The 22,350-nt window shown below is 42.8% G+C and overlaps 1 long non-coding RNA gene across 6 annotated transcripts in view; it reads right to left on the bottom strand.

The window, feature by feature from the left end:
- The window catches only part of LOC134513961 (uncharacterized), a 497,182-nt gene that overhangs the window by 90,027 nt on the left and 384,805 nt on the right, over positions 1–22,350 (bottom strand). For 4 of the 6 annotated variants that reach the window (XR_010070574.1, XR_010070570.1, XR_010070575.1 and 1 more), the window contains exons 4-5: positions 20,369–20,489; positions 10,063–10,193 (exon numbers count right to left, since the gene is read on the bottom strand). This is a non-coding gene — a long non-coding RNA (uncharacterized LOC134513961). The remainder of the gene's footprint in view (positions 1–10,062; positions 10,194–20,368; positions 20,490–22,350) is intronic. The other 2 variants (XR_010070573.1, XR_010070572.1) reach the window with 2 other exon arrangements.

Raw genomic sequence — 22,350 nt, 5'->3', positions numbered from 1 at the left:
GCATCGTCAAACTTCAAGGCGGCTCAAGACTTACACAGTGTGAGCCTTTACCCTGCTGAAACAGAGCAGGATTTGGCCTGCTTCTGTTTTTAACAGATCTTCTGAGTGATGGAAATTTGCTAGGGTCTGATGCCTGCTAATAAACAGATGCAATTGCCATTCCCAGTTTAAACGAGAAGGAGCCAGAGCCAGGAGAGAGCTTCAAAGAGACTGAATTACCTCTCTCACCTGTAGGGACGTGATTATGTCTGGCAGAGTGCTCTGGGGAAGCAACTTTCACCACAGCCATCAGCAGCCCGCAGAGTATCGGAGAGCTACAAGCTATCTTTTCCCCAAACTCCTGTACCCTTCCTGAACTGGAGTATTTACTCAACAGCAAGAGATAAAGCCACAGGTTTTGCAGCATGGAGGTCACAAACCACCGACAGGCTGGAGATATTTTCTGCAACTCATGCTGGTGGAAAACCCTCTGTCCACGCACACCAAAAATACATGAAATTAAAGCAATGCACTGTAATTAGTCTGCACCAAACTAATCAGAGCTGGTGGTCACTGCGCCCTGGCAGTCGGCACTACCGCTTTCCTGGCGGGCTCCTCCGTCACTGAGATTCACAGAGTACCAGTGAGGAAGGGAAAATATGGAGCCTCCCTTTAAAAAGTCCATGTGTCTACAACAAGTAACAGCTGTTGCTATTTTAGTACTATCTCAGGGCTCATATAGATGTGACATCACACAGAACTAAGGCTTGGCCATCGGTTTTACTGCCAATATACCTTAAACTGTAGGGATTTTGTTACAAATTTGTATGTTGCATGAACGTCAGAACAAAACCCACAACTGGAAATCTTCGTGCAGTTTCATCCCTTTGTAGTAACTCTGTGAGCCATAAACTGGTTCCATTTTGGAATTAAAACCTGTATTAATTCTAAGCTGAATAGAAGTGAGTGAGTTCGTCACTATCACAATCTATTACACATCCAAACAAAAAAGAGTTTCAGAATTTGACTGGTAAGCTGGCCAAGCAAGAGGAGGTGGGGACGGTTTGTATTCTAATTTCAAGCTGCAGGGCTCCCAGGTGTATTGTACAGGATTTCCTGTAATTTACAGGCAAAATAAGCAGTCTACAGGAAAATGTGTGCCACACTGTACATGTGTATTAATTACACAGCAGGATAAAATGATTTCTTTGTGATAGGAAGGAATGTGATCTACACGCGAATTATTAAACTGATGTGGAAATGCAGACATTCTTCTGCCCTTAAAAAGGGCTGCTGGATTCAGGGAAATAAAATCGGCAAGTGTCTTCTCACACTCCATATTCCCAGGTCTGTGACTGGAGCGTATCACAATGTGCCAGGCTCTGTGGGTACCAGGGAAGGGAGATGTCTCCTTACAAACAGGCTCCAGGAACCTTGCTGTCTCAGCTGTCCTGTGGGGGCTACTTCTGAAAGACCTCCCCCCTCCAGTGAGAAAGGAGGAATTTTAAGATTTCAGGTGCGTATTGTTCGGTATCTCCCCGAGCATCGTATAATAATACAATTGAATTCTTACTAGGATCATCGGATAGATATCATTCTTTCACCTACCACTGAGCACTGAGAAAGCATCGCCTTTCATTACCACAGGTTAGTGCAATATGAAACTGGTTGGAGAGAGACAACACGGCACATCAGAACCTCTCTTAAAAAAAGATGAGGGAAATTCTTTTTAGATATGTAATCAAGGCTTGAGACATAAAGGGATATGAGAGGAATAAATAAAATGTTCAGACTGCTTTTCTCAAGACCAAATTTCATGTAACTGTGCAGGCTTGTTCTCACTGTGAGATGAACAATTCTTGTTACGCTTGTGTTCAGATGCGTTTTCTGAAACAGAACTTTACTTTTTGGGTTTTTTTGAGTGGTACGAAGAAGAAATCTCGCCCGCCACATGCCTTTCCCCGAAGAGCTGGGCTAGACTACACATGGTTGGCATTCGGGAGGGAGAAGCTCAGAAACGCACGGTTTTGTTTGACTAAGGCATTCCTTAAAACGTCAAACCCTCAAAGCAAAACTTCTGCCTGTATTCTTTGAACAATAAGGCCTGGATAAGGCTGAGGATCAGGTTACACCAAGGCTTATCCGCAGATGACCTGCCGGCATCTAATGATGTCCAATTTTACCATTATGCATTTAGAGGGAACACTTCAGCTGCACTCCAAGTTAGTATTTCACGTCAAGTTAACCTTTCCTTAGCTGAGGGTGGGGGTGCAGAACAACAGCTCTGCACCAGGACATTAGGAGACAAGGCTGAAGAAAGGCACTTGCCCCTGCCTTCGGACAGGTTCTTGCCTTTTTTCTCAACTAATGAAACAGAAGGCAAAGCCAAAAGAGACGAGTGAACAGCTGGATTGCTCAGAGAATCCGTATTTTAAAATGCTGTAAGGTCATCAGCCATGGGAGCAAACTATCACAGATGTCTTCAAGATAAAAGTCTACACATCTCCAGAAGATAACATGCTCCTGACAAGCACAAGTTTCTGGGTTCAGTTCTGTAACAACTGGCTGAAACTTTCCAACTTATGGCTGGAGCAGAGCGCAGCAAGCTGCCTGCCTTCCCTACAAGGTCCTCTCTTCACAAGGAGCCGCATAGAGAAGACAAGGGGCAATACGTACCAAGTTGCTCTGGAAGAAGTTTCATCTTGATATAAGACAAAAAGTTTACAGTGAGAACAATGACTCACTGGAACAACCTTCCCAGGGACATGGTAGACCCGTCACCACTGGAGGTTTTCAAGATGCAATTGGACAGGGTGCTAGATAATCTCAGCGAGGCTCCCTTTCCCACAAAAGGTTGGACCAGATGATCTTTCGAGGTCTCTACCGACCTGGGCTGTTCTATGACTCTCTCTGTGATTCTCTCCAGAGGCAAGGGAGAGGACAAAAGACAGAAGTTACTTGACCGTGGTTAACATGGGTCAGTCAAAGGGCAGAGAGAGAAGTAAGAGTGGAGACAAAGCCGCAGTGACAGCTAAAGCATTACGTGGACATTAGCACAGGAGTTGTCTTTGTTACATACCTGAGGACTAATGGCTTTGGCGTAGTGAGGGAGTAAGTGATCTCTGGACACTCCCTGGTTCAGTCTAGCTCTGCTGTGAGACAGCAGTACAGCCAAACTCTACAGAAAACAACATCTCTCTTATTTGCTATTATGTTGGTAGGACACAGAATCTAGATCCACATTGAAATGCTGCAGTCTTTAATGGTCTCCACAATTTAATGAATTTTAATAAAAGTGACTCTGACTGTTTCAGTTCAGTCCCTCTCTTTCTGCACGTAGAAATCCCACCAAGGGGGTGTTCTGCCATCATCTCTGAGGCATTCTTCCCGTCCTCTTCAAATAGGGGAAAAAAAATCTTGCTGAAAATTTCTACAGAAAATAGACTTTAATTTCTTGGAGGTGTTTTGTTGACAAGAAAATAGAAAGCATGTGTCTCTGCTTCTCTTATTGCACTTCCAAGTAATGAAAGTATTTAAGGAGGTACAATTATGGACTTGGCAAGCACCTGGGGCTCTTGGAACTGCTTTTTCACACTGAATAAACACTGCAGTTAATCTGTTTATGTTACACTGCACTGGAAAACCATCTCCAAGAAAAGGCTACAAGTATCTCTACTTTCCACTCCTTTCCTTTGTTTTTAATGTTGAATTAATAACTTGTTTAAATGATTCGATTCTTCTTTTTTGTTTCTCTATTCAAAGATGACCAGTCAAAAGCAGATTTTAATTAACAAAGATACAAACCTAGGGATTACTGCACTAGGTCAGACCAATGATCCATTCTGGTTTTGACAGTGGCCAACAGGAGATGCTTCAAAGCAGTGTGTAGAAAGCACTGTAACGAACAACAGCAGCGTAACTTCCTGCAGGGACCTGAGGTTCTTAACACACACAGCTTACTGCTTGCACATGCACCCATCTTGGGAGTTTTCATCCCTTCATTTAAAAAAATAAATATATATATGCATATAGACCATTATCAGTATCTACATTCATGTTGAATCTTTGGTTTCATGTAATTTTTAAACCTGTTCATTCCTTGGAGTCAGGTATATCTTGTGGCAGTGAGTTCTATAATTTAAATAAGCTGACAGAGAAAAAAAGATGAACAGAAAAGCCCCCAAAGTGCAAACTACCTGGTTTAAAAAGCAACCTTGTTAGACTGAGGGGAGAGCATGCAAGCCTGCTGTCCACTTCCCTCACATCCCCACAGCACCTGTGGTTGTTGGATCAGGGATATTACAGGGTACGGTACCTGTGCCTGTCCCCCCCACTATCAGGTTATGTATCGACGGCCTGTGAATTTACCTGATCCCCTTCTGTTCACACAGTGTGCTCCCACAACTGCCGTTGCATCCGAGTTCACTAATGACGTTGTAAATAAGTTCCCCCCGTTTATTTATTTCCAGACAGTCTCTTACCAAATGTAGAATGCCTTCTAGTGCCTCTACTGACTTTATAACTCCCTGAATATGGACTTAATATTCATGTTAAAAAATACGCAAACTCATCCTTTGTTCCTGCTCTGAACAACTTTGAGCAAATCTTGAGAAGATTACACAAATACTACAAGTTAGCCAGTGAATGCTGAGCCTTGAAAAAGAATCACTGCGCCCTGCCCTGCTGGTCTCAGGCCCTAGAAAAGAGCGGCCAAGAATCTGAAAACCCGGCTAGAAGATTTTTCTTTTCAAGTCCATAAAGCTGTACACTTCATCTTTTTCTCCAATTTTAGGCCCAAATCCTACAGTTTCATTTGTGTATAAAGTACCAGAGCACAGAAGTCAGTAAAAGCCCTTTTATTGACTTCAGTTGGCATTGTATCGGGACTGGTGTTTTTAACATCAGAACAGTACGAGGAGGTAGAAACCGTGTGTCCATAAGGTTAAAGAAAAGTGTGTGTGTTTAAAACATTGAAGAAATTGTTCTGAGAACAATTCATCTTTCTGAAAATATGAACCCTATGATGCTGCCAAGGTCAGGGAGAGCTGTGATAATTTAGTGCGTAAATGCTAGTCATGCAGCACAATGCCACATTATTTAATTTTGTAACACATTCATACATCGCCTGACAATAGCCATGGACGTTAACACTACCTGTGGGCTGAGGTCAAGGCAACGTAGTTTAACGTTAAAACAAAAGAGCTAATTGGATTCCTGTTCAAGTTCTAGTGTATTATATGTTTGGAGTTACTTTTCTTTCTGCCTCAGTCAGCTCGTCTGGGAAGAAGGACCACAGTGTGACTCATGGCTGAAACGAGAAAGAAAAATGCAGTGCATATGCCTGTCTTATTTGGTCATTCTTCCTAATTTTTCTGTCCCCTTTTTTGCCATTCAATGCTGGTTTGTGAATTCCAGGCCACTTCCCTCAGAGAGCAGAAATGCAGCTCACCTTGTGAAATGGGAAGGACTAATATTAAAAAGGAGAAGCCATCTTCAGCTGTAAAAATTAGATGTCTTGCTAATGCCAGAATTAATAATACAGAGATATTTGGGGCTTACACTTCATTCTTACAACTGGCGGTGCATAGAATATTTAATAAATAAGACCATCGCATACCCAAAACCTTATAGAGACAAATAAGCATTATCCCGTTTCCACAGAAGAGAAGCATAAACACAGAGCAGGTAAATGTGCAATATAAGGTGACTGAAGAACCTAAAGACTGAAAACACAAAACCCCAGAATTTTTGCTTCCTTGTTTCTAAACTCATAAAAAAGACTTTTCTCGCAAAAAATGGGATTAAGTAATTTAATTAAAGACATAACCTTGTTTTATATTAAATTGCATGCAAAGCTCTCTTGTGTTTGCAGAGGAGCTGAGTCACCCTCTGAAATGGCTGTTGTATAGTGTGACTTTCAAAATAATATCCTTTCAGTGCACAAAAGGAGAGAGCAAAAGATGTATGTCCTCTGGCTCAACGTGTAGGGTTGTCTCCAAGGAGTTCACACAGACGATCAGACCACAAACTGTCAAATGCACAGGAGTGGGGATGTCAGGAGGGAGAACAGTCCCAGCTCGAAACTAGAACAGACTCAATTGCCATCAAACTTCAAAAAGGCAGAACGGGCAAACCCCTCCCACCACGCACCCTTGGCACTGCCCGGGTGCAGAGCTGTGCCCACTAATCCAGAGTTCCGAGCCTTTCCCGTAGCAAGTCGCCCCCCGCCCTAGTCCCCTCACACACAGAGCTGCCCACAATTCCCTAAGTAGCAAATGCCTTCGTTTTATTTTTGGGAAGGACCACTGCAGGGTTTGTCCCTGTATGCACAAACTGATAAACAGGCGGATTCAGTCCCCGCAGGCTAAACGTTAAGTTCCCTCTGCAGATGTATTTTTGTTATAAGCTGTGGCACACTGTTGTGCCATGTAAAAAATGTAGTTATTCAAAGAAGTGGTTTTAAGTTCAAAGATAATGTCATGTTCCTTTGGAATATAAGCATGAGCAATGCACTCACAGATACATTTTCTGTCTCCCTACATCCCTACCCTCAGCTGTAGGCAGGGTGGCAATATATAAAGAGCGAGCAGGTGGGATTTTTTTTAAGTGGGGAAGAAAAAGACTTCTAGCTCTAAAGCTAAGTTCACTGCCTATCCCACATTTTGGAAATGAAACAAAAACACCTCATGAATTGAGCAGGCATGCTGCAAAATAAAAAGAAACAATAGTATGCAGATAAATGCAGGAAATTCACTGATTAAAATGCAGGATTTTATTTCAAAAGAATTCGGGCACGGTCTCCATTTTTCATAACTGCTTCTATCACCTGTATGAAGGGGCCACTGGACTTACACATGCAAAAGCCATTTATCCACTTATATTTGGTATCTCACAAGGTGTGAGTCCTCAAAGAGCTCAGAAATAAGTAGCTCTCAGGTTGGCACCTACCTAAATAGCCTCACTCGCTACATGTAAATGGTGTCCGTCACCGCAGAGATTTTGCTGAAGGCATTTGCTCCGTGCATGTCACTCTGACACCGTTCAGAGGATGGGGTTAGGACTCTGATCTCCCCGTGTAGCCATAGAAGAGGGATAAGCCCTGCCAGTGGGATGAGTGAGAGGCCGGAGGACTAACGCAATGATTTAACGTGCTTTCTGTGAGCAGGCAGTCCCAATGCTGAACTTCAGTCTCTGAGATACCATTCCCTGCCTACTACGTTTTACAAAATGCTTGGGAAACACACTTTGCACACCATCTTCTGCACATCAGCAGTGACAATTAATCAGGGGTTCCAGTGCCACATCATAAATCGCAGCACCTTGTGTCACTGACACTTGAAAGACAAAATGTGAGAATCTGTCTACAACAGTATCCTTTAACTCAAGCAAAATCACTTTGGCCTTTCCATGTTTTCGCGAATGCCATTGCTGGCTGCCCAAACGGCCCTGCTTCAGGCTCTGATCCTCATCTCACTGATTTGGTCATGCATATTAACTTAGACATTTTACTGTGATAAATGGTCACATACATAAAATCAAAATGGAGCCTTCAGCAGACTTTTTACAATAGCACAGGAAAATAATCTCCCCACTACTTATTCCATTATCACAGACTAATTGGAAGACCTGGAAAGTCCCTCCACGTCATTAGCTGTCTATGAGGCGGGAGAGCTGTGGCAGACCAAATTCTTCACTGCGATGGCTATCGTAACACAGGAGGGATCTGAAGTCCAGGCTGTAACTTTACAACTCCCATTGCACAATTCGTATGCAGTGGTGAAATATCCCCAAAACAGGCTTAAACAATTATGTTTAGAAACACAAACACAGAGACCTCCCACTAACTCAGCAGATTCTTTTGAAAGTTGGCACTGTCAAAACAAACACAGCCGACTGTAGCACCCTTCCACCGCTCCTGCTGACAGCGCTAGTGAGGAGGAGGAGGTGCTGAGTACTTTGTTATTATGAGGAGGAGGATAGTGTTGGGAAAGGTGTTGAGTTTGACACAGAAGTATCAAGAGCAGGAAAGCGCAAGTCAAGGAAATCAGCCTTGTGCCATCTAAAATTGCTCTGGCACTAAAGCTACAAAAATCAATGACTCTGCTTTCACAGTAGTTTTCACATAAACCTGAAGGAGCGTACAGCACGACTTGCACCAGATGGAAAGTCACTGGAAGTAGAGAGTGAGACAGGAACAACGTTGGTATCTATCAGCTACATCAAACACAGAATTAACAAACCGTAATTAGGGCTATTCGCATCTGTCCCTGCCTTTTACGGCTGCTGTATCAGTGTGGAGGGAGAGGCAGCACAGAGAAAACCGAGTGTTATAAATATATCTGCAGGTAGTAAAAGGATTGTTTATACTCTTACATATTTGTGCCTTCTATCTGAGTAAAAATTTGCCAATACAACAGTCTGAATTTTTGGTTAGAAGTTATTTTTCCCTGGTTTCACCTTTTCAAACCCATTTCATTATAGCAGCTTGTCTTCCTTCACCCTCCCTCACAAAAACAATCCCCCCCATGCCACATTTCTCACAAAGAAAACTGAAGGAAAATAATTTTTGTGCAACTTATCCATCTTTCAAAGCAGCTTCTGGCAGAAGAGAGCTGAGAGTGATGAGTCCATAGAATAATAAATAATAACAATATTGAGCAGTTTTGCAGAGCAAATATACATTGAAAAACTTTTCCTCTTGAGTGCTTGACATTATTAATTTGTTCTCCAAATAAGCCAGTGAAGGGAGTCATCCCATTTTTACAGCCAGGGCAAGTGCGCATATAGATTTCAATAACTGTTTAAGACACAGAGGAGTCAGTTCCAAAAACGGGGCAGAACAACTCGCAGGAGATCCCAGTCCATATCCATGGCAATGTTTGGGCAGTGCCCCGCCATCACAGTAATTGCTATCGGCAAGTGACACATGCTTGGGTTTTTTGATGTCTGTGAATAATATCCTCCCTGAACAGCCCTTCCCTGGGGTCCAGAAGGAGTATGTCCCAGGCCTTAAGAAGAAGCAAAGGCTGAACAGAAGTTCCTGTAATTATTGATGACGGAAGTATTTCTAACCCCTTTCCAGCTTCTGCTTAAAAGGGCTCAAACTCACACTAACCTACTGCTTAAGTAACACATGACATCCAAACAAGCCATTTTGAGTTGGGCAGACACCCATCTGGGACATCCTCTCCCAGCACTCCTGTGGAACTGCAGCACATTTTATTTTTTACCATGAGGACTGCATGTTTTCAGCCCCATTACTGCACAGCAGAGATTTCAGATGAGTTGAGGGGAGGGGGAGAGGACCTGAACTGACTTGCTGTATCCACATGAAATGGTTCGTGAATGACCTTGTGTCCAGCCTTCTAACATCTAAGACAAAAGCATGGAGAGGCTGAACAAAGGAAAGCAGGAAAGCTCACTGAACAAGGGGTGTATGGGCGTGTGTGGGTTTGGTTTGTTTGCATAGAAATAGAAATTGAGGTTGATAAGCAACTAGCCTAATTTTCAGCCTTTCTCTGTTTTATAGTACTTGTAGTAGAGTCACAAAAGTAACAATTTCCAGGACCAGCATAACAGTGGAAGCAGGTGAAAATCTTGCTTGCTACACTCACACTAATGAGCTCTCAGAAATCAACGGATTTAGGGATTTCTGTACAGACAAACATCACTTGCCCCAGGTTCCCTTGATAATGGCTTGATGATGAAACCTACCTTCATCCTCCCTTTTCCTTATAGGATTCCATATGAGCCAGATTACAATGCAAAAGTAATCCAGGCAGAGGACGGCTCTTCCGTGTCAACCCCTGCTTGCTCAAGGCAATTGCTCGCACTGGCACAGCGGTATGATATGGCACATGCTGATGCTAGGGCTGTTGCTTCTGCTTTTTAGAGCTATTGATTTCCTGCCCTTTCTTGTAAAGAATTCTGTGAACTGGAAGCAGTTAAAGGTTAACTGCGAAGATTTCATTAAAAAGAATATTTTAAAATTGTTTAAGATCCTAAATCATTAGTAGTTAAATGCCTACACCTAAGAATTGCACTGAAATGTATGTCTTTAGGCAACGAAGTTCCAAGAGTTACCTGCCAATACGAGCACCCCAGACTCTGTGCTCACTCTGCTACATCTCGGCCCCCGCAGGCAGCCCCCGGCTCTGTGTCAGGTCCTGGCAGTAGCGCTGGCTGTCACGAGGGATCCTCCGCTGGGGATCTCACTAATAAGAAGAGGAAGAAGAAATGGGTTTTACCAGCTGGAAGAGCCTTAAAGTAATCAAAGTCTGGCATTTTGGTGAGAATGAAAAGTCAGAAGGAGATGCTGGGAGAAGGGGACAAGATGTCTCCACCAGCACTCCTATCCCTGGCATCTGTGTGACCAAGTAAGAGCAGGAAGACACGAGTTTAACCCTGTGGTAGAGAGACAGCATCTCCACTAGTCAACATCAGCGGCTCCTGGTGCAGTGCCTAGGGGAAAGGGCTGGCAAGAAACAGAAAGAAATATTAAAGGGACAATATGCACTGAACACTCCTGCCAGAGGGTAAGAGAAGTGAGGAAAAGGATTCCTGCGTGTGTGGAGGGGGAGTTTACGTACGTCTTGTTTACAAGCTGTAATATTATAAACTGACGTTTGTGTTACTGTGGTTGTGTTTCCCCAATTATGCTCCTTTTTTCTCAGCAGCATTTTCTTTGCTTTATGCACAAACTCAGGCCTTAGCAAAAGAGGAGTTTGCTGCCTGAGAGCACAAAGGGGAGCCATTTCGCTCAACTGGGGATCTGCGCAAGTATGAGGGTTTGTTAATTTTAGGAGGAACCTCCTGACATCCGAACCCAGCATCCACTGCTGCCGACAGCACCTGGCAGAAGGGCTACATCCTGCGCATCCTTTGGCAGTTTTTCTGTGAAGCGGCTACAACAGAGCTACAGGACAGATGGTCCTTCATTTGGGGGTGTTTGGATCCAGACCCTTCATTTGGGTCTGTCTGAAGGGAAACTGCCTTCAAGATATGCAAATATTTTGGTTTTAAAGCTATACGGATATGGCTCAACTAATTTCCCTTCTCTCCTCCAGCGCCAGTTCCACCTGTCACTCAGACGATGAATGCAAAGGCTTCCCCTACTGTAGACAAAAAAATCCTCTACTTCTTTCAGCCCTACATCACCAGCCAAACCCTAATGCTGGGGACACAGCCAAAGGGGAGAGGCTGTAAGGGCAGGGCACCGCATAGCACTGGGGGGCTGAAGGTCCCTTGGGGACACTGAAATGAAATGCTGGGGCTTAACCAGCCCTGCACTGGTGGACTTGAGGAGGAGCAGAAATGAGGGCCACGATGTGATGATTAAAACATCCCCTGTAGGACCTATCCCCTGCAATGGATTCAGTCACAATAGGTTCATTCAGTCATCTTAGTCATTAGAGTATTTTCAGCATTATTTTTTAAAGATTTGTTCTACCTCCTAAAGAATTGCTTCTCAATGCAAAAGCAGAATGATGAATACATCTTCCCTATCCCTGCTGAATCCAACTTTGAAAAACATAATGCTTCTCATCTTATTTCCTCTCTAAGTCAAAATAAGCCAACCAAATCCTGCAGTATACCCATCAATACAAACAAAAGATGCAGAGGTGGTTTTTTGCATCAGGAATAAACACAGTTTAAGGAGTGATTTTCCTTTCATGACAGCTTAAGGTCCTTCAAACTTGACAGAATTGATTACTGAATCAAAGCAAAGGAAGGCAAGGAACGGAGTTTCCTTGCATACACCTGTAATGTTATACACTCGGCACGCTACGAGGAAGGGAGTGAAATGCTTGAGCTATCGTTAAGGAAAACCCAGAGAGGAACAAGAAGAAGGAATATCTTGGGATTAGCTTCAGCGTGACATCCCACAGTATGTTTGCTTGTCTTTTCTTCTCCATCTCGTATTTCTTTATGGGATCAGTCCCCAGCCTTGCAGACCCTCCCAGGAGTACAATGCCCCTTTCGTGTATTGTACGAGTGGCACTGAGAGTACGGCAGCTTCAAAACATAAAAGGAAAAAAAGAGTCTCCCTCAACGCCATCATCATTTTTAAAAAAGGCAATTGATGTCGCCTGAAGCAGCAGCTATGAAGCCCAATTATACCACATTTCATTCAAGTGTCAAAAATTGGAATAATAATAACCAACAACGAGGAGCATATATAGGAAATGATGCTGCCATCTTCTTTTGTTTTGGCCACGCGTTTTCATAAATTCATGCTTCGAGCAGACCCAGTGCCACATTCCTTCAAGGACTTTCTTGTTCGCTATTGTTTTCAGTTCTTAACAATTGGCTTCCCTGACTACTTTCCTCGTGTTGACAGTCGCTCACAGAGCCTCCATATGCTCTCACTACTTGGGTAGTCAATCATTTGTGAATTAGCTACCCAATCAAATATCTACAAGAGGCTGGTAGTGTTTATTCATTGCTGGTGTTTTGAGTGAGTGTATTGCTTGCAAAAGGTGTCAGATTAAACATGCAGAAATGAATTTATTCACAGAATATGGACTGCATAGTCAGAAACAGAGACAAGCACTGGCCTTAGTTCACATTGGTTTTCTGTTGGATTTTTTTCCTTTGTCTTCTTGTGGTTTAGACCATGCCTGAGGTAAGACGGCCCTGGACTCAGGAAGACTTCAGCCACCTGCTTACTTAAAATGGGATATTTGGAAAGAGGCTGGAATCTTGGCTGGAAGCAAGAGAGTGGCTCCAGGGGCTGCCTGGGTGTGGAGGACAGAAAGGTTAAAGCAATCAAAGCCATCCCAATGGCGTTTTTTCTCATCTTAGATCAGGGAGGTGCATACTGCAGCCCTGCGAAACACAGTCCTCTCTGCATCAGCAATATTCCTGCATTCCCAGCTACATGGATGAAGCCTTCATAACCCCTTGACAAAGAACACAAGAAGCACTTGCGCGTGATGCTACATATGATATCAGACAAAAGCAATCCTTCATTTAAGATCTGCCTCAAAACACCAACACAATACTTCCCTTAGCTGTCATTCTGGGGGAATTTAAAGGCATTTTAATACCAGCCAACATAGCCTAAAACAAGCAACGCCAACCTGCAGAAGAGCCAAGCTTTCATACAGCAGAGTTGTTCCAAATCAGGATTTCACTTGCCCGTCAGAGACACTGCCTAGTTCAGACTTGGACACAAACCTTCTCAGGGTTTATGTACACAACTCAGGTGAACTTGCCTCCTTTTATAAGAAAAGGGCAAAATAGTTGAGGTAATGAGGCTGTGTTAGGTGATCTCACTTTACAGCCCAGGTTTCTGCTAAAAAATGATTAGCATATATATCCACAGGGATCCCACGTTTGTCACCTTTACCTGACTTTAGAGATTACCAGTAATCTGTTTATAAGCAAAAAAATATTTTAACTGCCAGTCCAAAGAAAATGTCACTGGTGATGAGAGAACCGAGCTGATTTCTTCTCTTCTCATGAATCATTGTCACACTAAAGGGTCTGTGTGACAACTCTGCCCTTAGCGATCATTGAAAAACCCAATCTCTGTGAAATTATGAGTTGGCTGGTCCTTATATTGATAGTACTCGGTGACGATGACAATGATGCACAGGGAGAAACGTAACTTAACTGCCTGTCATAGTTCTTACTTCAGCTGACTTCCAGCAGCATTTACTATTCTGTATTAATAGAAATTAAAATATTAAACACTTACTTATTAAGGTATGCAGATATGATTCACAGGGAAGTAGTAAGAAAATGCTATTTTTAAGTGGAGATATTACAGTGAAGAATACTTCAAGTTAGAGCTTCACAGAAGAAATATAAAGTACTTGTTTATTCAGCGTCAGTTGGTATAACAAAAATTTGTTTTACTGGTAATAGTACATCAATACATATTAGGCCAATGGCAATTTTCCTGAAGTTTTCTCTTCTTCAGAATTCATGAAAGAAATTTAAAACACTGAAGGCAAATGTTCAGTGCTAGGGACAGTAATGTAAAGAATCAAAGTGGAACTACCTGGATTGTACATTAAATAAAAGGTAGAGAATGAGCACTGAGTGAATTTTTATATGTTCACATTACAACAAACTAGTCAAAGATTCTGACCCCTGGCACTGGAGAAATCTTCCCAGTTTTGATATTTTCAATAAAATAATTCCCAAGAGGGCTGGAAAAAACACACTCTCTCTCTCTCTCTCTTTTTCTTTCAATGAAATGAGACCCCATCTGTATTATGAAAAAGAATACTAATAATTTGATAGTGTTCTGAAGTAGCTTTTATAAAGCTTTTGCCTGGGATTTAATATTGCCCAGGAAGTCCATCAGATTTTCATGGCTTTGCTGCAGAAAGAAATGTGCAGTATTGAATGTCAGCTTGCAGCTCCTGCAGTCAACACCTCAGACACCAGCTGAAGATAACGCTGAAGGTGATGTGCTCAAATCTTCCACAGCCAACCCAGGCTACAGCAGAAGGAATCTGGAGAGGAGCTAACTTTGATAATGTGGGATGGGTGGGTCCCATCTGCACACAAGAAATCGCCCGATAAGTATGAAATGTGTTCCAACATTGAAATGACTTCAGAACATCTCTGCTTTTAGGGCCCCGAGAGCAGGAAGGCTTCTCGGCTGACTCCCTCTGAGCTGACTGTACACAAATATTTGAGTATAGTGCAAGATTATTACTTGAAGAAAGAAAAAAAAAAAGGCAGGAGAGTCAGGCAGCAGTGTGTAATAACGAATAGGTGCACACAGTCAAAACAATTAATGTCACTTTGCAAGGTCTTTCGGAAATATATCAACAGAGGGAACCCACAGATGGCTCCTTTTCAGTGCATTTTGGAAGGGCGTAGGATGGGCCGTGCTACTGGAAATCCCAAGCTGAAAGATGAGAAGAAAAAAAAAAAAAGAGAGAGAGAAAAAAAAAAGTGTGGGTTTTTTTCCCTCCTGAATTATCTCTTCACAAATAAAACAAAATAAAATTGGGCCTGTACAACCAGGGCAAATATTGAATCAGAGGATGGATGGTCTAATGCAACAGATACACCAAGCTGACCCATAATGCCATAATGCTGGGTAGAGGACCAGAATTTTCCAGTGCTCAGCACCAATTAAGGCCAGGTTTGCAGAAAATGTCCTTCACAGGAGGGCCAGCATAGCATAAAGCATTTGGCTCCCTCTTGATGTTTGCAGAAATGTTTTCAGAAGACCTTCTTTTCCTGGCATGCTGCCCTCTTTCTATACCTAGTTATTTAAACAGAACTTTGAAAGTCTGAATTATCGTCTCCCTGATTCTCAGTTTCCAACAATTAAAATGGGAATAGAAATAAACTTCTTTCATGGCCGAGGAGCAAGGAGGTGTTTAATGCTCACAAACCTCACTCCTGGGGGTCAGATAAGGATATGATTTTTGCACCAACAATTCTTTCTTTGCTCTGTTGTGGTGTCACCCTTCATTAAGTACTCATACATTCAGAATAAAATCAGATCCTGAAGAAAGATGCTATCTGCCCTCAGAAATCCTCCATTTCCAAAATGACTGAGCTGTATTGCTCAATGAAACTGTCTCACCCTTCCAGAGATCAGCCTTGATTCTCTTCCTTCACCTTTAGCTTGCCCAGAGCTTTCTCCCGCTTTTCTCAAGCGGGCAGCTGATGGGCTTGGCACATACAAGAGCGTTACCTGTATAGGTTTGTGCATGTGTACGTATATATTCTTATATATGCAGATATATAATATAGACATGTACCTGTTTAACCAGTGTTACGGCTGGGCAAGGATGGACACACAGCTTGAACGTAACTCCAGTCATTTTTACACATCAGGTAGTTGGATGTATCAGAGGGGCAGAGAACAACACTTGCTCAGTCATGGAAAATAGACTGTTTCTAGGGTTATTCTTGCCCTCACTGGCTCCACGTACGTAACAATGACCCAGTGTGCAGTAACTCACAGCGACGCTGGCAGACAGCAAACATTGTCGGAAGCCATGCCAAGAGAAGAAAAGATTGTTCTTTTGCTCTTATATTTTCAAGCACAGTCTTGCATTTACCTTATTTATCACTAGTCAGCTGAAGGGACAGAAGAGGCGAATTCACCAGATACAACTATCCTGTTAGCTCTCTTGTTTCCTTTTCCTATAAACATCCACAAACCGTTTTTAAAAAGTGGCCGCTTCCAAGTCCCAGAAAGGTCAGGAGCCTATTGGTGAAGTTCTGCAGTATCTCCCAGCTCTGGCAAGAGACTTCAGGTCTGAGTAAGCCCCGTGCACAAAAAAAGGCCGTATTGTACACGATGTGGGCTCACCGGCCAGGCAAGGGGCGGTGGTCCTCAGTGGGTTCAGGGAGGAGTGCAAAGATGACAAGTGGAAGATATGAAGAGCTAATGAGATACCGCATAGGTGTGTTACGGAAGTTTGGGGTTCAATACTGTAAATGCTACACTGGGCAAAAGCTGCTAAGGAAGAGCACAGATAAACTTTCATTAAGTTATCATTTCCATCTTTTAGGGGCAATAATAAGTGGAATTACTTCATCCTGTAAGTCATAACACAAAGAGCTTTCCACCATACCGATTCTCTGTAAAAATATTTGAAGACTTGTGTACATCTGAAGGAATAAAAGAAGGATCCTCCTCTGTATTTTAACAATGACTTCTGAAGAGCACTTACCATGTTTTACTTCAGAAGTACATTTCTGCACACGTACAGGTGTAAGAAGTTTCATCAAGTTTGGAGAGAAAAGGCAAAAACCTTTAATATTAGTCAAGGACACAGAGTTGTCAAAGCGATATTTCCTTCCCCCTGTTTTAACCAATTACTCCTGCACTCCTGTGTATGATTTCAGACTACTCTGTTTCAGGAAAAGCCTGGGAAGAGCCCTTTGCTGACGAGGAAATAGATAGTTTCAGCATTTGTTAATCTATTTTCTCAATAGCTTGGTAAGCAAACTGCACTCCTTATCCAGAGCCTGGTAGATACGGTGCAAAAAAGTTATTTCTGCTCCTACACTGACTATGTGGCCTGTGGTGCTCACCTCTGATTGTGTTATGGGTAGCCTGCTCTTCAGGAAGTTTCCCTTTCTTTAGGACACCTCATGCAGCATTGTTTTGCCAGTGAAAAGTTTTAATGTCTTCCAATACCCGAGAATGCCGCTTTAACCTGTGTTTAGAACAAGAAAATAACCCTGTGGCTTTTGTGGTGTCTGCCACATACCAATCCATAGCTTCTCCTCTGGACTTAAACAGATGAGCATCATAATCCTCCCCTTCCCTTCTCCTGTCTAATTAAGATGAGGTTGTGGATTGGGTTCTTCTCTCTATCCAGATGATGATATTCAAGCTGAACTATGAGCTCCTTCAGTCGCTCCTCTTCCACTTCAGCCCTCTCCATCCATCTTCTGCAGTATCCCATATGACCACCTATTATATTTTGCTTCATGCCTCCTGTCTGCTGTGTCTGAGGGGCTGAGGCTGGGGAGATGCTAAGGGAGAAGGGCTCCTGCTGCTTACAGAGGGTCAGGAGAAGCTAATGAAGAATCAAACAGTTCCTTGTTCTACAGCTCCACCATCTCCAGGTCTTAACATGAAACCATCCCATGCAGTGCTTTGCACTGAACGCAGGATATTAAGGCATCAGGGTTTTGTGTTGCCAGTCTTACTATTCTCTCATAAGCCAATCCACACTTCATCTAGTATTTTACACTGCATGAACAGACAATGTAACCTACTCTGCAGCCCTCAGGTGCAAGTCTTCCTCCAGGACGTCAGTGCGTACCTGAAAATGGAAATTACTGGTAAGAGAAGGTTGCAAGAGGCCTTGGCGTGAGTCATGAAGTAGGGTGCCAGCCTTGCTAACCACCAGGACCTTCTCTGAGCTTCCTACCCTGGCAGTTGGGCTCCTATGGACCTTTACTTCAGTCCTACCACATCTGTACTCATAATTGAAAATGAGCAACCCTATTCCAGGCACCTCTCAGCGTTGGGTTTGTGTCCAATGCCAGACCAGGGCTACGAGCAGTTTTTTGCCAAATCACAGTTTTGAACAAGGACTTGAAACAATTTCAGACTTCCTTTTTAACCCAAATCTTTAAGTGAACTTTGCACAGATTTTCTAGGTTTCTCAAACTCAAAAATAAAAACGTGATCACCTCAAAATGGACCGACTTTACAGCAGTTTTCGTTAACTAGTACCAGTTTTATAGTGAACTGAATGAATAGCTAACCTAGATAACAGAATAAGGGCAAGAGGGTCATGGGAAAGATAAAAGATGGTGAGAAAAAAATAAATATGGAGTGAAGAAAGACAGACACAGAATGAAGGAAAATACTGAGAAGTCTTAAGAGACAGAATGGTGATACGAATTGCAATCATAGCTGGAAGTGCTCACGTGTTACCTCATTTGGGTTAAGTAGGCCAATATCTCTCTCAACTGTCATGTTTTTTCAAGATTAAGGCAAGGAAGGCTTTGTTTTTTCTTTCTTGTTCTGTGGTGCATTTTTTCTTTTCAGGAAGTTCAGGTTTTTGGTTTTTTAATTACCTTGATCTTTCTTTCTCTGTTCCCCATTTGGTCACTGTTTGAACAGGAATGAATTCCCAGTCTCCAAAGCCCATATGTGATTTCTATGGAGTGATCCCAAATTACCTAATCTCAGCTCATCTGCCAGTGTGCATTCACAGTTTAGCATCTTTTTTTCCTTGGAATTGGGCACAGAAACTGCTAGTTGGCTCAGATGTAAAAATAATACGCAAAACACTGAGGCCAACCCTGCACAGTAAGTCTACATATGTGGTTGGGCTCTAACAAGCAAGTAAGAAAATGATCTATTTAAAGACTCACTTCTGATTTAGGCATTGCTTTGAAGCAGTGCGAGTAGCCAGCAGAGTCTGGTCTCCATCACAATTTTTCAAATATAAAAATTAAAAAATGATGATAATTATGCATTCTGAAAGCTGGATGGGGCCATGCTACACTGAAGCATATTTTCCAATGTAATTAAGGCTTTCAGCTGATTCCTTCCGACTGCAATTGTTATTTCAAATGTGAATTAATAAATCATGTCCATCTAGTTAAGAATTAAAATCAGTCTCAAGTATTCCTGCTTAGACCAGCAAACTTAAAGAGAGGGAGGGATGAATGCTCCCAAGAAATTCTCAGCAGGCAAAAGAAGAGAAGAAAAAATAAGAAAAGGAAAAGAAAGGGCCTCATCTTATTTAGGGTTTTGCAGGCATCTAAGAAACACACAGGATGAAGTTACATGACTTACACATATGGAAGCATTTTTCTAGCTTTATACCAAAACAATATGCAAATAGTCTACCCCTACTTTCACTCATGACTGGCTGCAAATACAAAATTCAAGCTGAATAATGTTAACTGCCCACATGCTCTGCTCTAAAGGATCCTCAAGGGCTTCTGGTCTCTTGTGGGATACACAAAGCACTTTAGCCATCACAGTGAATTAGTGTAAGGCCTGGTAATGCACCTTTAAGTATGTGAGCCCTTTTAAGGCACTTAGAGGTCAAGTCTGTGGCTATATAAAGTACAACCTTTGGAACATTTATTTTCACTTGCCCAGCTAGAGGCTCGGATGGCACGCAAAGGCGGTGTTTAATTTCATAAGAGCCCTTCAGATTCCGAATTGTCAGAGTCGTCAACTGGCTCTGATAGCCAACCAAAGTTTACAGTAATGTAATAAAGCAAGGTAAATATTGGGAATTGGGCAGTGACTGCCAGGCATGGCTGCTTGTTTCAGAAGTAATTGTCATTGTGAAAGAAGGTTGTCATTTTGCAACTGGACCTCTAAAGAGCAAGGCACTAGGCAGAGCAAGTCCAGATGGGCCTCTTCCCTGGAACATAAACACAGACACTCTGTTCAGCCCCTTCCACATTTCTCAGCTATCCCAGGCCAAGAACAGTAGCTCCTGATATGTCATCGATCAAAAATTCCCTTTGAGTAAAGGACTTCCAATGCAAACATTAAGTGGATCTCCAGACATTACGACAAAGAGACGCTCAAGTAGAAGTTATCTGAAATAAAACGGGACCCTAAGAAAGGACTTGTAGATATAAAAGTTAAAGTGATGCTACGCTATTTCTCTAGTTATCAAGGCAGCAAGGCGGAGCAGCACGTTAAAAAAGCATTATTTTTTCACTTATAAATGAGCACAGTTTTGCCCTGAATATTGAAGTGCTTTTTTTTCCTGAGAGCAAAAATCAAGTGTGAAAGGCACAGGCTGTCACTGCTGTGAGACAACAAGAGCTGTCATGTGCATGCCTGGAGACACCTGAGCTTCCAGAGCCGGACAGCTCTGCAGCTCTGCCCGCCCAGCTCCGCTCCTGGCACCCAAACACCGTCTTTTCCTATTCTGCTGGGAGGTCCCTGGTCCTTCAGAGAACACACCTGATTTGCTCCAGACAGCACTCCATCCGCTCCCCCTGCAGAGCCTTCCTCTCTAGCACTGGTCCCTTGTGTTGTTTATTCAGGATGTGATTTGGTTTTGCCTTCAGTGAGTCCTGGACATCTAGCAATTGAAAAAAAAAAAAAAAAAAAGAAAAAAAAGGAGAGAGTTAACACTTTGTACTTGTGACTTATTGGGATATTAGCAGGAACAGTCAAATAAACAACTGTTTAACAGAGGTCAGTGCACCATGTCAGTTGTTTTGTTACTTCTGTGTGCAGTTGCCACAACGCTAAAGCCAAAGAAACAACTCGCTGGGTAGCGTGCGTTTATGGGGGAGGTTTGCGTGTACGTGCAGTAGGTACAAGAGCACTATCTGCTTTCTTATGTATCTCAGTCTCTTCCCCTTATTTAGTCCAGATTATTTAATTCACATTCACATGGAACAGGACTTTATCTATTGATACTTAAAAGGAAGATGAAGAGTTAGGAATCTGGTCTTATTGATCTGGATATTCATAATGCAAACAAACAAATAATGCAACAAATAACACTCAGAGAGGATATTTGTTCGTAAATGCCATGTACACAGTTACTGTGCGGTGACACTAATCAATGTCTTACAGCTTTTGTATAGACTTCTGAGCTTCTTCAGCACACAGTAGTTGCCTGGCTAGCAGATCTTGCCATTTTGAAGTTTTGATCATTACTGGATGCTTGTCCTTGCCCTGAAAGCTCTGTGTGTCAGGCAAGATTTGTTTTACTTGCAGATTTCGTAGGCTGAAGCTTGCTGTGAAAGCCACACGCCGTTCTCTCAGCACTTCAGTGCTCCCACTACCAGCTTAAACCAAAGGAGGTGAAAGAGGGAGAAAACTCAAAATAAGTTGCATCATCTAAAATCGCACAGCCGCTTTGGGAAGAAATATTGAGATTTAAGTTAAGACACCACTTGCTTGACATCAGGGAATGGGTGGTACAAGGTATATTCAGAGAGCCAACTTCCAGCACTGGGCAGGGATCACACTGTGGGACTGATCCAAGAGAGATCATGCTGCCCCACAAGGGTCTATTATTTGGTTCTCATTTCAGAAGAAGCAAGTTCCTCTGCGGCTCCTCGCGGTATTTTTAGGGTAGGTAAGGCAGCAGCGAGCTGGTTTGGTGCAATGCAACAAGAAGAGGCGGCAATGTCCCTTTCTCTCCTCTCTTGCTCCATGGTTCTCTTGCGGCTTTTTCACCTACGTGCAAACAAAACCACTCTCCTAAAGTTACTTGAAAAGCTGATGTGAGGGCGCTCAGTACCCTTGCATAGTTAAACAGTTATTCAGTTTGCTGAGCGCCACTGCTGTCGAGGACAAGAAATATATTCTCAACTCCATTCACTGGATTGAACAGCATGAGTTTGTTTTATGTCAAGAAGCCCTACAAAAAAATGTGGCAGGGGAGGACAGTGGAAGAAATGCATTTAAATCAAGAGGAGAGAAAAACTGTTGCACCCTCATTCTTGTTCAAGATAATGCCCAGTGGAAATTGGAAAGTGTCACACCCCCACATTGAATAACAGCGGTCAAATCAGTCCCTAGTTAGCACAGATTCCAGTAACCACTGAAAGATAGTGCTGCAAATACACAAACGCTTAGAGTAGTAAACAGAGAGGGCAGACTTCCATTTGCAAAACTCATGAAGACAAATATCCCATCGGCTCTCGGCAGTGCTTGTCCCTCCCTTGCAGCAGTAAGCCACAATATTCACTTTCTGCCATGGCTTCGTCTCCCAGGCAGGCGAGAAGCAGTCATGCCGAGCCTCGAGCAACAGCGTAATGACATTAATTTTCCAGGCATGCTGATGACAGCTCCGTGAAGGCTGGAATTTGAGTAATGCAGGTCACACTGCCATTGTCCTGTCTCAGAGCACAGGGGTCAGCCTGCGAGCAGACTCCAGTAGCTGTTTTATGTGCAAGGTACACAGCTTGAACCGAAGTACACCC

The sequence above is a fragment of the Chroicocephalus ridibundus genome, chromosome 3 (assembly GCF_963924245.1).
Source record: "Chroicocephalus ridibundus chromosome 3, bChrRid1.1, whole genome shotgun sequence".
Lineage (NCBI taxonomy): Eukaryota > Metazoa > Chordata > Aves > Charadriiformes > Laridae > Chroicocephalus > Chroicocephalus ridibundus.
This window is presented reverse-complemented; position numbering and strand designations above follow the sequence as displayed.